Source organism: Manis javanica, chromosome 3 (assembly GCF_040802235.1).
Source record: "Manis javanica isolate MJ-LG chromosome 3, MJ_LKY, whole genome shotgun sequence".
Taxonomy (NCBI): domain Eukaryota; kingdom Metazoa; phylum Chordata; class Mammalia; order Pholidota; family Manidae; genus Manis; species Manis javanica.
Window position 1 is genome coordinate 12898579 of NC_133158.1, and position 16056 is coordinate 12914634.

The window sequence follows — 16056 nt, forward strand, 5'->3', positions numbered from 1 at the left end:
CTGCTTTGAAGAGGGGAGTGGCGATCACAGAGTCTGGTAAACCATTTGAACCCTGCTCTCAAGACAGTGGGGAACACACAGGAATTTTAAGTAGGACAATTGAGGTATCATTATTTGAGATGTTAAAAGGGGATGGCACTGCCTGGGGTACTTAAACAAGTTACCGTCCTTCCTTATAAAATACAGCCTCATAAAGTAAATCCATTTCCTGGCAGAAAAAGATGTTACCTACAATATATAGTAACTTTTGTCCTTGGAGTCTAGAAGAGATCTGAAAAGCCTACCTCCAGGTCCTCCCTGAGAACTTTCAACAACTTCAGTGGCACTCTGAGCCTCAGTTTCCTCACCTGTCAAATGAGGGTATTAACTGACTACGTGATCTCCAGGCTTCTCCCAACACCTTCCTCCTTGAAATCTTGGCTGCTTGCAGATGGCCATTTTGAAAGTTAAAATTGCAAAGAACCATCCGAGAGCTTGCTAAAATCATAGAAACCAACACCTTATCCTCTGAAATTAAGTATTATATCTGTGAGGTGGTGATGCTTTTTAAAAGAGTGCTCTAGTGAGCCTCATGTACTGGTCCTCAGACCAGACTTTTGAGAAGCTCTGTGATAGAAGGAAGAGTCCTTCCTTCAAATAGAAGAGAGTCCTGGGAACTGACCCCAGGTCTGTGAATTAAAAGGGTTCCTGAGTACCCAATTATTCCTTCAGAATGGAGAAGCCAAACTAGAATAGATCACTGCACAGAACTGAAATGGACAGTAAGTACCAGCCCTCATTGATTTCGTGCTGTGTGTCCTGCCCTCTGCCGGGTACTTGACACCCATTACCTCCTCTGTCACAACCACATGGGCAGCATTGCCAGGTTCCAACAATAAGAGGCTTAAGCATGGAGAAAGAGGCCTGTGCCATTTGTGGGTAAGGAGTAAGCATCACAAATGGTGACAGACTGGTTATCTTTTCCTAGTTTCTCATCAACTGGTCATGAATGTTTCAACCACATATTGAACACATTTGTCCTTTGCTTTAGTGTTGCTTCTGTAATGTTTCTTTGTCATTTTAACCAAAACAACTATCTCGTCAATATATTACCACAGTATCTGTTTGAAAATATGCCACTCTTTGAGGATGCGCTCAAAGGAATCAACCCATCTCCTCCTTGCCTTCTTGATATGCCATGAAGTAGGTAATATAAAAAAATGCATCAAAGAATTCATCTATGGAAATTTTTGCAGTAAATCACCCATTAACTTTTGAAATAATCAGGCTCCTAAAACCAGGGTGACTTCTTGCATACAAAACCTTAACTAATGTCAAATTAGAGCAAGCATAACACCAGGCACTCAGAAACAATGAAATAAATGGAATATTTCAGAGCCTAAATATTGACTCAGAATTAACCAAGGAAATCAGTGTTCTGATATAAAGAACTGTTCTTTCTTATCACCATCAAAATGTTCTTGGCGTCAAGAAAGATGGCACAGTAACCTGAATAGCCTCGGTGTACAAAGCTTTAAAGCGACACTTGCCTTGATTTTTAGTTTAAGGTCACTGTTCATCATTCTGCTGCAAAGGTCAGTTTCCAGAGGGAACTCACTCATCAATGTCCAGTACCAATCACATCACCCATCTACGGCTCCGGAGAAGAAGAAAGCCCCCATTTTAGAAGATGAGGTAGCCTAGTGCGGCAAAATGGATAGAACTGTACTTAACTCCTTGCTCTACCATTTCCTGGCCATGTGTGTGTGCCAAGGCGCAAAATTTTCAGAGTGAAGACTTCCTCATTTGTAATGAGACTAACAGGTACTTTGAAGATGCACCATAAAAATGAGAGGTAATGTGTAATATGTGTAGAACACAGCTCGCCAAAAAAAGGTATTCCATAGACAGAAACCAGAATAACTGAGTGGCATTTGAGTGAACTGGTTCTCTTGAGCTGAAACACAAACACCATCCTTCCCTCAAGACAGAGGCCTGTTAAAAAGCAAGATTCTGAATATGCAAAGCTGTGCATTGTTCTATATATACCTTCAAGAATTAGCCAAAAACAGGCTGCCTCTTTCAATAACCTCCATTATAGTGTGAAACCTCCCTTATGGTTTAGCAGCAGACATTCTAGAACAAAGCAATTTTTCAACATTCTTACTGCCAAAAACTCCATGAAATGTGTTTTTAGACTCTTGTATGTCAAATAGATTATGCCTATGAAATAATACTTATTTTCCCACTCTTTACACCTCTAAGTCATAAGAATTATCTCGCATAGGTTTTGAATTGACATCATTCATTCAGCAATAAATATCTATGGAACACAATGTGTAGCATGCTAGAGAGACAAGGGTGGCCTGGACTTGGTCCTTGCACAGCTGGATGGGAAGACAGACAAGCAAAAGGACTGAAAGAAAGTGAGAGATAGCCAAGTAAGAAAACACAGGAAGAATGCTTTGGGAAAAGGGAATAACAAGCACAGGGCTTCCAGGTGAGAGAGCAAGGTGAATTCCATAAAGGGAAGACTTCTGGTATGGCCAGATCCTGCCCGTCCCAATGTATTTAGTCCTGTAATACCTCATGTTGTTCAAGAATTTGATTTCAGTAATACTTTTGCAAATTTCCACATTATCACTTCCCAACCCCTCAGAATCCCAACTGAGAATAATAGACACTTCAGGCCAAACAAATCCAAGCTACTATTGAGTACCTACTCTGGGCCAGACACCATGGGAAACATTCATCTTAAATTCTTAATTAGCTCTTACAGTTCTGTGAGGTCACTTGCATTTCATGAAACACTGCTCTCATTTTCTGCAAAAGAAAAAAGTTCATGAACTCAAACATATTTTGACATTTTGGATTAAACAAAGTTAAACAAGTTTATTTCCTACAGATCTTCTCAGGTACTTTAATCTGACAATATGCATTATCAAATCCAAGATAGAGGAAAAGAGTCTAAAGGGCTTTCCAAATGTATTTGATCATTAAATCCCTTTTTGGTTATAAGTATATTAAAGTACCTTTTAGACATTGTGAAAGCCTAAAATAAGAATTATCAGCTCTATTTTATACCTGAGTGTAGGGAAAATGGAAGTTCCTTGGTCAGGATTCCCACCTGACCCTGATATACTTGTTCACTGTGCAAGGTGCAATGCTCGCAGGCACATGCGTGCACACACGTTGGCAGTGAGCTATTATTGACACTATATAAAGACTTTGCCCAGTGCTCTGGGAATGTGAGGTGGCGGAGAGGCCTGGAGGCAGAGACCGGCTTGCTGCATGCAGAGTGCCCCAGAGGCTGATGGGATTCTCACACTTGCCCTGTCACCCCAAGAATAAAGCTGGGTATAAACCTTTTACCCACAATGTTCTGTTGTCATTTTTCAGTCTCATCAAATCCAAAGTGAACTTGCCTGGGGCTGAATCCTCTGGGGAGACAGTGAGAAAACTGGGACTCAGAGAAGTTAATTAACTTGCTTGATGTCACATAATTAGCAAGTAGGACAGGCTGTGATTTGAAACTAGGTCTTTTGAACTCCAAAACCCACACTGTCGGCCACAGGACAATTATTTTCAACACGGCCTCAACTCTTAGATATTGTTTACGCAACAGTAACATAGGCTACTGCTAAGCTCTGACAATTCTGGGTAGAACAGCCTTCTGAACAAGACCAAAGAAAACCTTACAGTATCAAGTGGAGTCTGAGAGGATGGCAGTCACCACCGGTGACAGGGAAAGACAGAATGACCCCAGGATCAATTCTCTCCTGCTGCGGGAAGTTGCTGAGCCCTGGACACAGATCTCAACGGGATATCTACCTTACTGCTTCAGACTGTACTGTTTCCCCAGATCTCAGAACTCACACCATACCTACATGGCCCAATTCCTGTTCACACCTCTCACTATTTTAGTGGTGCTTAGTGACAGCTCACACCTGGCTATTCCCTCAGCAAATGCAACTGCAGCTAAAACAAATAACTCACTTAGCCTAAGTCTAATAATCCCTCCACAAAACTCAGAGAATATGAAAATGAATCACCCCATCTAGTTCCCCTGGCATTATGGGAACAAGTGAGACTCATTTACTCCAGGCAGCCCATATGTTTGAAGGTCAAACACCACCTGGATATTTCTTTGAAATAAACTAATTGAGCCAGGATGATTTAGAGTCAGTCTTGCTAAAAGACTCACTGGATCACCAGTGGTAAGACAAGACCTACTTGGGGAAATGCAGGATCCTCCAACCCCAGCTTTGTCAAATGGAATGAATACTTCATGCTGTTCAGATATTAAGACCTGGACCAAACTGAGGAAAGAGGACTGCTCTCAGACTGCCTGAAAAGGGTCCTTGGCTCCAGGTGTTCAGGGATGTAAAGAAATCAGAGCCAGCAGAGGAAAATCAGGCAGAGGGCCTCAAAAGGAATAGCTCTCAACTATTAAGCAGGTATATAAAGCACCTGGAAACACGTTCACTGTGCAGGCTTCCCGACTGGCCTTTCCCTGATCTGGTATTCATGGAAACCCTGTTTGTATGAATAGCACAGAATTAATTAACACATGCAGAAACTAGTTTGATTCAGAGTGGGATAAAAACATCATCTTCAACTTGTTGGTTTTCATTACCTGCTACCATGTACACCAATTGTTTGCTTTCATTTGTGCACAGGCAGCTTCTATCTGAGAACCAAAAGGGAGCCTAGGGGTGCAGTGCAGGACAAGCAAGCAATAGCAAAACCACAGGCACGCCTGGAGGGCAAAGGAGAGAAGGCTCTTATACAGAAGGGGGAAGCATCGTGGGACTATTCTACCCAAAAACCCCCACTGGAGCAAACTGGGAGGCCCACGTGTAGTGACTGTTCATTGGCTGGGTTGTTGCTGGACTGTTGCTGTGGGAGGGAAAAACTCTTCCCTCCTCTTACTGGGTGATAAAGTAGCCAAAATGGTATGGCATGTAAGCTGTTTGGCTCTTCCTGCTTGTGGGGTCTGCAACTGACCAGAAGAGGTGGGTATGAGACCCCCCATCCTGCAGGCCTCCTCATGGCATGGCGGTGAGATTTCCCTTTATCAGTTTTCACAGTAGGCATGGATTTTCATCTCAATGTAAAATGCACATTTTAGTCAAGAATTACACTGTTTGGTTTTAACCATACTGAACCATTATGACTGAGGGAAATTTCAGAAACTGGAATAGGGATAACAGTGAAGTTATAATAATGATGATAATCAGAATTAACACTGATCAAGAACTTGTGTCTGGCTCTGCACTAGGTTTTGTCCATGTAGTATATCCTTTAATGGTTTCAACAAGCCTATTAGGTAGGTATCCCATTTTATATAATAAGAGGCTTGGATACTGAACAAGAAACTCCTGTCAGTCTGTGCTCTAAAACAGTATGGAAAGGAAATTTCATTCATTCATGTGTTCATTCACTCAACAAATATCTAAGCAGGGGCTCTAACCTAGCAGGAGACACTGCAGACAATAACAAGCAGAACCAGATATTGTCCCAATAGTTTTGGAATTTATAGTCTAGTGGGAAAGACAGATGTTAATCAGTAAGCATACAAATAAAAAAATATCACTGTTTTAAGTGCTATGAAGGAGCAGTATATTGCATTAGGAGGAATTAGTCATAGTCAGCTTTCTTGAGCTAAGACCTAAAGGGAGAGTAGACCTAACTAGGGAAGGAGGATGGAGGAAAACTTTTGAGAGAGAAGGAAGAGCTGTGCAAAGGCCCTGTGGTAGGAAGAAATATGGTACTCTATAAGAGAATGAAAGAAAGCTATAAAGACTTGAACAGTGACAGTAAGAGGCCAGATAGAGCCAGAAACATAGGTGGCCTCTAGAGCAGTGGTTTTCAAACACATCAGACTCATCGGAGGACCTGTTGTAGTATTGGAACAATCTGCTGGAACCCATTCCCTGTGTTTCTGAGGTGGAGGCTAAGACTTCCCATTTCAACACACACATGTGGGTGATGCTGATACATTCTGAGGCTACATGTTGAAAAGCACTGCCCTAGACTGTATAGCACCTGGTACACCAGGGGATGGATTTCTGAGTCTATACCAAGGAAAATGAAAAATTATTGAAGGATTCTAAGCATGGGAGGTAACATGATGTAATTTATATTCTGGAAAAATAATAGTCACTCTAACTGCATGGTGAAGAAGACTGTAGGGAGGCCAGCATGGTTGTAGGTAAACCAGTCAGAGGGTTACTGCAATCGTTTAAAACAAGAGATATTTGTGGCTTGAACTAGAATAATTATGGAGACAGAAGTAGATAGATTTGAGAGAGATTTAGGAGGGTGAAATCAGTAGGGCTTGGTGATGAATATGAAAGTCAAGGGAGAGAATAGTTCTCTGGCTTCTGCTTGCACAACTAGACAGACATGGTGCCATTCACTGAGAGAGACCCTGGATGCGGACCAGGCCTGGAGGAGGAGATAATGAGCTCGGTCTTGGAACTGCTGAATGTGAAGTCCCTTGTAGGCATTCAAAAGATGGCAAAGACAGTTAATAGATGGGTCTAGAGCTAAGTGGCAAGATTGAGACTGGAGATAAAAAATGGTGAGTCATCTGAGAATCCATGTGATATGAAACCAGCGGTGGATGAGATCACCAGGGAGATAAATAAGAATAAGGAGAGCAGAGGGCCTAGGACCTCCAGCACTTAATGGCTGGGTAGATGATGAGCCAGCAAAGGAGAGAGACAAGACTGTAATAGGACAACAGTCAGAAAGAACTGTGCCCTAAGGCCAGAGAAGGGACACAGAAGTGGGCAATAACGCAAGTGCTGCTCAGCAGTCAGCTACCACGGGGACTGAGGACGTCCACTGGACTTAGGAGGGTGAGAGTGGCCATGTGAGAGGTGATGTGGCAGAGGGGGAAAGGGGGGATGAGGAGGAGGCTGCAGCTGAGGCTGCAGGAAGAGACTGTTTTATCCCCAACTTTCATTTGGTATTTCAATCTCCTCCCCTTCCATTTACAGCCCAAACCCATTATTGCCTCTGCCCATTCACTGGCAAATATATCAAGAATTTACTCTTTCCTTTTCAACCTTTCATTTACTCACCCTACCACTCCAATTTGACTTTTGATCCCATTACATTTTTATTAAATACCATATTCACCCTTTAATTTGTTGTGCCACCCCACAGAATAGTTATAAAATTTAAACTGCTCTTAACAAGAAAGATCTCTTTTCCTTCTTTTCATTAAAGGAGATCGCAAGAATGCCAAGTCCCTAACGGTCCTGTGCTTATTTCTTTCAATGGCCAATGAACTTTGGAGAATGGACAATCAAGGGAAGGCTTGCTGACTAGGCCACGAGAAGGTAAAGGCAATGTAAGGTTAAAGATCACTGAAGTCCTTTAGTTTCTGTCAGGAATCTGTCTGTCTACATGGGAAAACAAATTTTTTTTTTTTTTCTGGTCAAAATCTCTCCCTTCTCAACAGCAAACTTAGAGTTCAGGATTCAGAGCCAGCTAGATTAGAACATAAACCTTGGCTCTGCAACGTGGAACCGTGGAAAAGATGCTCAATCTTTCTGAAATCATTTTTTACTCATGGATAAAATAAGCATAAGGATATATATACCTTAAAATTTTGTAGCAAAGGGTTAACTGTTCTGCACAGTGGGGAGCTTGTGTTAAGCAATGAACACATGGTAACAGTGACTGTAGTGGGCCAAGCAACCACAAAGAAAAAAAGGATGAAAAGCAACCCTACAAGATGGTATTGTTTTCCAAAAGTTATCCTTAAATCCTGAGTATTTGTTTGAGCATTTTACAACCCCTTTAAAATACCTTTAAATCTATTATACTTTTAAACTCATTCACTATGAATTGTGCTTCTTCAATTAATACTGCACTGCTCCAAGAAAGAGCTCGTTGATGTTGCTTTTAAGAACTAAATATTTCTAAGTTTTTACTGGTCACTTTTATTTAAATGAAAACAAGTAATGAGGTAGGCTATAAAAAAAGGGGGAAATACATGAATTGGACTGGCTGGTTTTGTTTAGGGCTGACAGATAAATATAAGAAGAAAAAAAATAAATAAAGCATGGGCTAACAAATTACCCTAGGAAAAAGACCCAGAACAGGCAATGAGATAGACATGCATTCATTCGTTCCACTAATCAGTCCTGAACACTTAGTGGAAGGCTCTGGGCTAAGATCAAAACCAAAAGAATCATATTTTGTTGTTGTTTTTATATTCCTATCATGCCAGATACAGCCTTGACTCATTGTTTAAAGTAGAAGTGGAATCAACAGATCAGATGGCAAATGAGAAAAGAAAAGAGGTGTGATTTACGCATGGATTTTCTGCAATTTGGTACAAAGAGATCATAAAATTAATGCATTGAGATATCCATATCTAATTCATCACCTACCTATAGCCAAGTTAACAGCAACAGCAATGTCATTCAGAAAAATTCTCTATCTTGTAGCATCACTTAATAACTCACAATAAAAATAATAATAATAGTAAAGGTGATAATGATGATGATGTAAAGCTTTACCTTGAGATTTGAAAACAGTGTGCACACATTTACCTTTGTTACGTCTTTTACCGTGGTGAAAACCTCAGGGAAGAGACACCATTATCAACCCCATTTTATAGACAAGGAAACTGAAGCTAGGATGGATTAAGAAATGTGTCCAAGGTCACAAAGTATAAGTGGCAGAACTGAGACCTAAAAGCACATGGTTTCTGTCAGGAATCTATCTGTCTACATGGGAAAACAAATTTTTTTTTTCTGGTCAAAATCTCTCCCTTCTCAACAGCAAACTTAGAGTTCAGGATTCAGAGCCAGCTAGATGAGAACACAAACCTTGGCTCTGCTTTATGGTTTAACTCCCCTTTTAAAAAATTAACTTGTTTGGGGGTCCAAACTAAAAAAAAAAAAGTCTCTAGTTTTGGATTTTTAAAATTCTATATCCTATGTATCCTGTCCACTGACCCTTTGAAGATCATAATGGTTTCTACAAATCAAATGTGAAACTACCTTTTCTCTCCCTTGCGTCTTTTTTATTTTTCTTTTATGCTGCTCTGCCAAACAGCATGGATACCCAGCTCATTTTTCATCTTCCAAAACAGTCTTTCCAACTACCTCTCCAAGCAGGGCAGCCCTATCTAATTGGCCCTTAAGAGCTTTTTGCAAATTAATCACTCTGAATCCTGAGGCTTAGCAAAAGTTTCTCATTCTAACAAAGCTCAACAACTATTTCTGGCTCTAAAAGAATGCTTTCACTCACCACCATGAAGACCTCTGAGAATAGCCAAAAGGAAATGGCAGGACTGTTCTTAACAGTGAGGTCATCTAGCGTTGGTGGCCCGGAGACCTAAGGAAAAAGGATATTCTTTGCTTGGAGCAAGATTTTTCTAGCCATCAGCTAGTTTTATTGTACCCATTGTTTTTTCAAAAACAGTGTCATCTCCCTAAGGAGCACTTTTATGCTTCGCATGGGTCATTTGGAATTTTCACTGAGATAAAACTACTTAGCTAAGCATTGGAATCTTGTACTATTTGAGGGCTTACTTTTTTAATGTAAGATCTAATCATTTCATGCAAAGGGCCTGTATGCTTTGTGAAAATCTGAATTCCAGTGAAAGCACAAAGGTCCTACTTTCTGTTCATCATAAGCTGTACTATCATCAAAGATATTCTTGATTTAAATTTGAATAAACTTTTCCAAGCATTTATTATGTACCAACTTCTATGCTAAAGGTCATATATACTATTGCTTTTATAATCCTTACAAGAACTCTTGAATGTGAGAATTATTATTCTCATTTTACTGCTGAGAACATGGTTAAATAATTTGCTCAAACTGTTGACTTTTTGAAGTTGGGTGATGGGTACATGTGAGTTTATTGTAATATTTTTTTCTAATTTTACTTACATTTAAAATTTTTCATAACAAAATTTTGCTTTTACGTTAACTTCCCCAAAAGGCACCTAGTTCAGGAGCAGAGCCTGTAGTTCCAAACTCAAGTCTTACTAGCCTATAAAACCCAAGCTCTTAAGCATGACCATACGCTTGACTATTGCCTAGTAGACAATGTTAGCCAATGTCTACTTGATTCCAAAACAACTTCCTAGAAAACCAAAACCCAGACCAAATGACTTAGTCCATTTGCTGTACTCAGCAGCAGGCAACCATCCTAAAATGACTCTTGGATTGAAATTCCTGGCTGTATTACATTACAAAAACATTTGGTAGGTGAAAATGTCTGAATCGGTTTTTTTGGTTTTTTTTCCAGACAAAAGCTGTGTGCTCACCATGAATATTCTTGTTTTATTAATTTAGCATGCCATTTGTGGTATAAACAACCCCATTTTAACAGGTATTACAGGCCCAAGAACAGCAAACATGGCACCTGGCTGCAATCCCAGCATAAAATTAGCACTACATTTGCTGTTCCCTAGTTATTTATCCCTTAAGATAGAAATTTGTCTCAAATAAGGACTGGGGATCTTTAAAATGGGGCTGGATGATCCTTTTATTAAACACCTAACAGCAATACACAGCTCATATCTCCATAGTCAATCACTATTAATTTTATGGCTTCATTCTTTTGTGTCTGAAAGTGACATATAAAAATGTATTTGTTTTCTAAGTGAAAGCAATAGGCTAATCTTCTCTTGGTAGAATCTTATAAGCCCCTGCAATGCATGCTGCCATCCTCAGATATTGGGAAACCAGGCCTAGGATTTACCATGGCACCAACTTTCTAACACCATTTACAAACAACTTGTAGCCCCAACTGTTAGAGTTTTATCCCCATGCCTTACCATTTCTTTCTGTCCTTAAAGAAACAGATTTCTTTCTCTTGCCAAATGTGGTTGAAGTGGACCTCAAACTCACCTGAGGAACGGTTTCTGGACAAGCATGGAGTTCTGGGAAGCATCAACCATCTGTCAAGGGGTGAGGGAAGCACTGCTTAGTTTGTAAAAAGAAAAAGAAACTGTAGAACTTAAGAACATAAACTGAAAAGAGAAAAAGGCTACAGGGTTATGTTCTTTACTTATCACTAAAATGGCTTATTCAGATAAATCTCAGTGGAGACCCTCTGACGCTGTGCTTTCTGAACATGAGGAAGACATTTTGATACACTGAAAATGCTGATAAAGAAGTCATAGAACAGCGCTTTCTTGGTCAAATCTGTTATCCCATAAACATCCATATCAGACATAAGCTATTTAAACATTACAAAAAATATTAAAAGCCCTATTTACGTCTCATTAAAATAGATCACTAAAATCTGCTCTATTTGAGCAAACATTATCTCGGCACTAGGGAGGTAAAATCAGAAGCTGAACAAAGGTTCACCTCCACTCTGTACTGACCCAGCCCCTGACCCCCACTCCCAGTGAATTTAAGCAAACGTGTCCTTGTAATTCTCAGGCTTGATGTCTTAATCCAGGACTTTTTATGCTTATCAAAATCCTTTCTTTTAGAAATATTTGATAACATAGCCAACCTACAAACACAATTTAAAAAATAATAACATGATGGCCTCACTACAATATGAAGTAGCAATAAAATTAATTTATAATAAAATAACACATTTCAAAATGTAAGTGCTCAGGCATGATCACACGAAACGGCACAGTGATACTTTATACACTTATATCAAATCATTTTGGATTTAAGAAAATTTAGAGAACTCAGAGAATGTGTCTATTCTTTTTCTTTCCACTTGAGATTTTGAAATGAGAACCAAATAAGAACATTTATATATACATACATAGATTTACCATGAGTATGACAGCTACTCAAACCTTAGTATTCACAAGTGGCACTGTCATCATGATAAGATTTTCTGAAAATCGTTAACAATGCTTGGTAAAACGTACAGGTGATCACCTATAACCTACCCTCAGTGGTTGCATTCCTAGAAATATAATGATATTAAGCCATTATCTATCTAATCTCTCTAAGCTATCATCTATGAATCTATGAATCTGTCTATCTATCTATCTATCTAGTCTAGGTTCTGCATAAGACAATTGAATGCAGGTTTTCAATCAAATCAATGTCCAGCAGGATTTCTGAAAGTCATATGGAACTCAGGAAGATACCTATTTTGTGGGTCTTTCTCACACATTATAGGATGCCTACCATCCCCACACTCCACCCACTAGATGCCAGTAGCATCCCCCCAATTGGGACAACCTAAATCATCCCCATAAGTTTCAAAAAAGCCTCCTGGTGGTTGCACTCCCTTCGAGAACCAGTATCTATGGGGAAAGATATCTAGGGCTTTCCTGCAAAACTGGTACTGCAGTTCCCATAAGGGATGCCCTAGTCTCACCTTCTTCTAGCTTCATCCTTCCCTTTCAGAGCTCAATAAATTCAGTCCCTCAGCTTTGACCTGGTCTGCCACTAACCCTTCTAGCTGGACCAGATCTCTCCTGTTTCTGAATTCCCATTACCTTAATTATTTCCAGAGTTCACATCAGCAAGTATGCTAGCCTATGGTGATATTTTAAAGTTTCATATGGACATGTCTTATCCCTCCCAATTAATGGTAAATTCCTAAAAAACAGCCTTTTCAGTATTTCTATGAACATGGATCTACAGAGACAGTTGTGGACTGAGGTTGATTTAATAAAGCTAAAAGTCTGGGCGAGTGAATTTTATACTTTTTGGAGTTGTGAAAATGCAGATTTGGAGCAATCCAGACTATAATTCAAACTAAATACTAGTGCCATGATACAACTTCACTCTGATCCCACTTCAGAGTGCCTGACACTCTTACTCATTTATTTCTATGCCTCTCAGAAACCAACCCATCTTTCTCTAAACCAGTACATCTCAAACTAGTGTATGTGTCCTACCTGTGTCAGAATCAACTGGAGATACTTGTTAAAATTAAAAGAAATAAACAAAAAATAATAATACTGGTTGCTAATCCCTAGAATTTACGCTTTGAGAAACACTGTCTAATATACCTCTGTCTAATATACCTCTATTAGGCTAAGTTAATTCCCCTCCATCATGAAACTGTTTATGTGTTTTGCATGTGAATGAATATTTCACATTAAATAGTAAATCCAGTCAAAATGATACAGCAACCTCTAAGTCTAATAAAACCCTATAGACCACAAATCTCATGAAAACCAAGGTCAAGGAGTGGAATCATTTTGGCAGCTGACTTTTAGTTACACTGTCACATTTATTTCAGGGTTTCAACATTTGGCATTTGCTAGGTATCCCACCAAGTTTTGCTCATGTGATGCATCATGTTGCTAGTCAAATTTCTATTTAGTTCCCTTGCTGTTACCAAACTGAAGAAAACAAATTCTTGTCAAAAGTCCTTCAGAAGCTAGATTCATGGGAGTTGGAGAGTATGGGGATCAAGAATGGGTAATTCCCTGAAATACATTTGTTCTGCTGAATTTGAGACTCCAAGAAAGCAAAGACTTTCTATCCTGTTTACTCCCTTACTTGGGGGTGGCACATAATTGGACAACTCCTAAGAATGAAAGAATGAAACATTCATGTAAAAATATACATGGACTGGAATACTCAGTGTTAACAAATAATAATTCATTGATTTGGTAAATATTTGTACATTTCCTTCTGTGTGGATTCAGCTCCATGAGGTCATTGCCACTGTTTGCAAGAAATTAAAACTAATAATCACAACAGCTACACTTACAGAGTATCTAGTCTGTGTCAGGTCCTGTGTTGATTTTTCACAGGCATCTCATTTGGTCCTTGCAGCAACCTCAAGGAGGCAGACACTACTCTTCCCACTTCGCAGATAAGAAGACTAAAGCTTAGAGAAGTGAAGTATCTCTCCCCTTATAAACAAAGCAGCAGAATTCCAACCCAGAGCTGTCTGCTTCCAAAGCCTGTGCTCTCAATCACGCCGCCCTTCTGTTGGGGTGATAGAAGATGTGGGTACAAGAGAAGACAATGATCAGAAAGCAGCAGATCACAGGGATGAAGAGCACGAAGTGTCAAGGAACAATAATGAATGTGTAAGGGCTGAAGTCAGAGCCAAAAGTGGCAACAGAAGGTGGCAATGGAGGTGTTGGGGGTTGAGGTCACCTAGAAAGGAGAGTGGGACATGTCAAATAAGAGAGGGTATTCTGGGTATGGAGGCTGAGGAGGAGACAGCACTGTACCCCAAAACATACAAGTTGGAAAGCCCTGGGGAGGAAACAGAGCATATGACTCACAAACTTGTAAGAGATTCAGCTGCAAGCAAACAATACACAGAGAGCCCACACAGCCGCCTGCACTGATGCCTCATGAGTTTCCTGCAAACTATTTGCATGAACCTCACGCAAGGCTGTAGCCTTTGTTTTCTGGTTCATCCAACAAAACCCTGTGAGTCACGCTCTGGCCCCTCACATCTATTCTTAGCCAGTTGTCTGCAGCTGCCCAAAAGTAGGGCAGATGAAAGATGAAATCACCTATCTGGGTTTTGCTGCAGGCTTGGTCAACTGTGGTCATTGACAGAGAAACCTCTAGAAATCAGGGACAATTTGGAGAGTGATCAACAAACTTAATGTGACCCACACCAGTGCCACAGGCAGGAATAGCTGGATCTGAGGCATGGCTAATGAGTGCTATGGAACATTCACCTCTGCTCCTTGCCCTGTTCCTGAGTCTAGAGAGCCTTGGTGCCATTTCTTCTCTATGCCACCTTAGACCTGTTTGTTCTAGAAACAGGAATAGAATACTCAGTGGATGTTATCACAAGACTATACAAGTGTGCACTTCTGTCATATTCTGTGCAATAAGACAAATGTCTCATCAAAAAGTAGCATGGGTCCTCTAGTTAAAATCTCCAAATCAAAGTTAATACAACATGAAATGCTAAATGCTTAGGGAACGGCAGCAAATTTGCACATCAGACCCAGTACTGCACATTTTATATGGAACCATCTTGTGTTATTGTGATTCCCACAACTCTAGGAGGCTGGTACTAAGATCAGACCCATTTACAAACGACAAAATTAAAGCACAGTGAGAGAAAATACATTCAGTTCTGCCATAACCCTTTTTTGTTCCAACATAATTGATATGCCAGGAAAAAAATCTGAGCCTTATCTGAATTTGTGAACTTTCTGTTCGCTTATGCGCAAGTCTCACTGCAAGATACACTGGGTGAGTACAGAAACTATACTTGGTTGAACTGCGCTTCATGGAAATACAGAAATGCACACCTGCATCCACCATCTACCTCAGTGCACCAGACGTTACCGGCCACACCATCCACATCTGGTGGTACAACTGCCCAACCCATTTCAGACAACCCTGTTTTCACAACTTCACAGTTGTTCACAAGCTGCAACCCCTCCAAAGCCCATTTCCACAAGCAGATGCCAGGTCTTTTTCAAGGCAAAGTATAATATTTATTGTCATGTTTATGTATTCCTAAGCTATTTAACAAATGTAAACTGTCTAGCATTTATTAGATTCCTTTTTTTTTTAATGTATCACTGACAAGTTTTTGTATGTTGTGTCCCTAGCCTCATTTTTCCCATAAGCTCTGTGATTTTTATTGCCTGATTTTGCAAAGGGCAGTGGTTTTCAGGAACACATGTGCTGTGTTATAGCATAACTATCTGTAACTTGCCCAAAATCACATGGCTACATGGTGGCCCAGCAGATATTCAAAAACCACTAAAGAACTCAGTCTAGCTCCTTAACCCCTGCATTTTTCTTCTTTGGTGTAAATTATCTCTACTAATCTTCACAGCAGCCTTAAGGGAATCTTATAACTCCCATTTTACAGTTGAAGAAATTGAGATTCTGAGTAACTCACTCAAGGAAGCCTTAATGTTTTACTGATACCAGTGGATCTGGCACTGTTATAAAAAGAAGTGAAGAGAATAGAAAACATCTGTAACTCTGAAATTCACACTCTGGTCTCTTTTTCTCTAACTATTTATGTCACTCAGGATTCCAGCAGCCTGTATAAACGGTACGAGTGTGTGGTGAAGGGGTAATGCCACAGAGTTCTGACAGGCCTTCACTGACAAGTCACAAATTCAAATCTCCTTGACTAGGTGCATCCTCAAAATTCAGAGA

At 40.0% G+C, this 16056-nt stretch overlaps 1 long non-coding RNA gene across 10 annotated transcripts in view; it reads right to left on the minus strand.

The window, feature by feature from the left end:
• Positions 1-16056, minus strand: part of LOC118972528 (uncharacterized) — a 465003-nt gene that overhangs the window by 306185 nt on the left and 142762 nt on the right. For 5 of the 10 annotated variants that reach the window (XR_012128946.1, XR_012128950.1, XR_012128943.1 and 2 more), the window contains exons 2-3: positions 10797-10919; positions 2703-2802 (exon numbers count right to left, since the gene is read on the minus strand). This is a non-coding gene — a long non-coding RNA (uncharacterized lncRNA). Of the gene's footprint in view, positions 1-2702; positions 2803-9255; positions 9343-10796; positions 10920-16056 lie in introns of all 10 variants that reach the window. The other 5 variants (XR_012128947.1, XR_012128944.1, XR_012128945.1 and 2 more) reach the window with 4 other exon arrangements.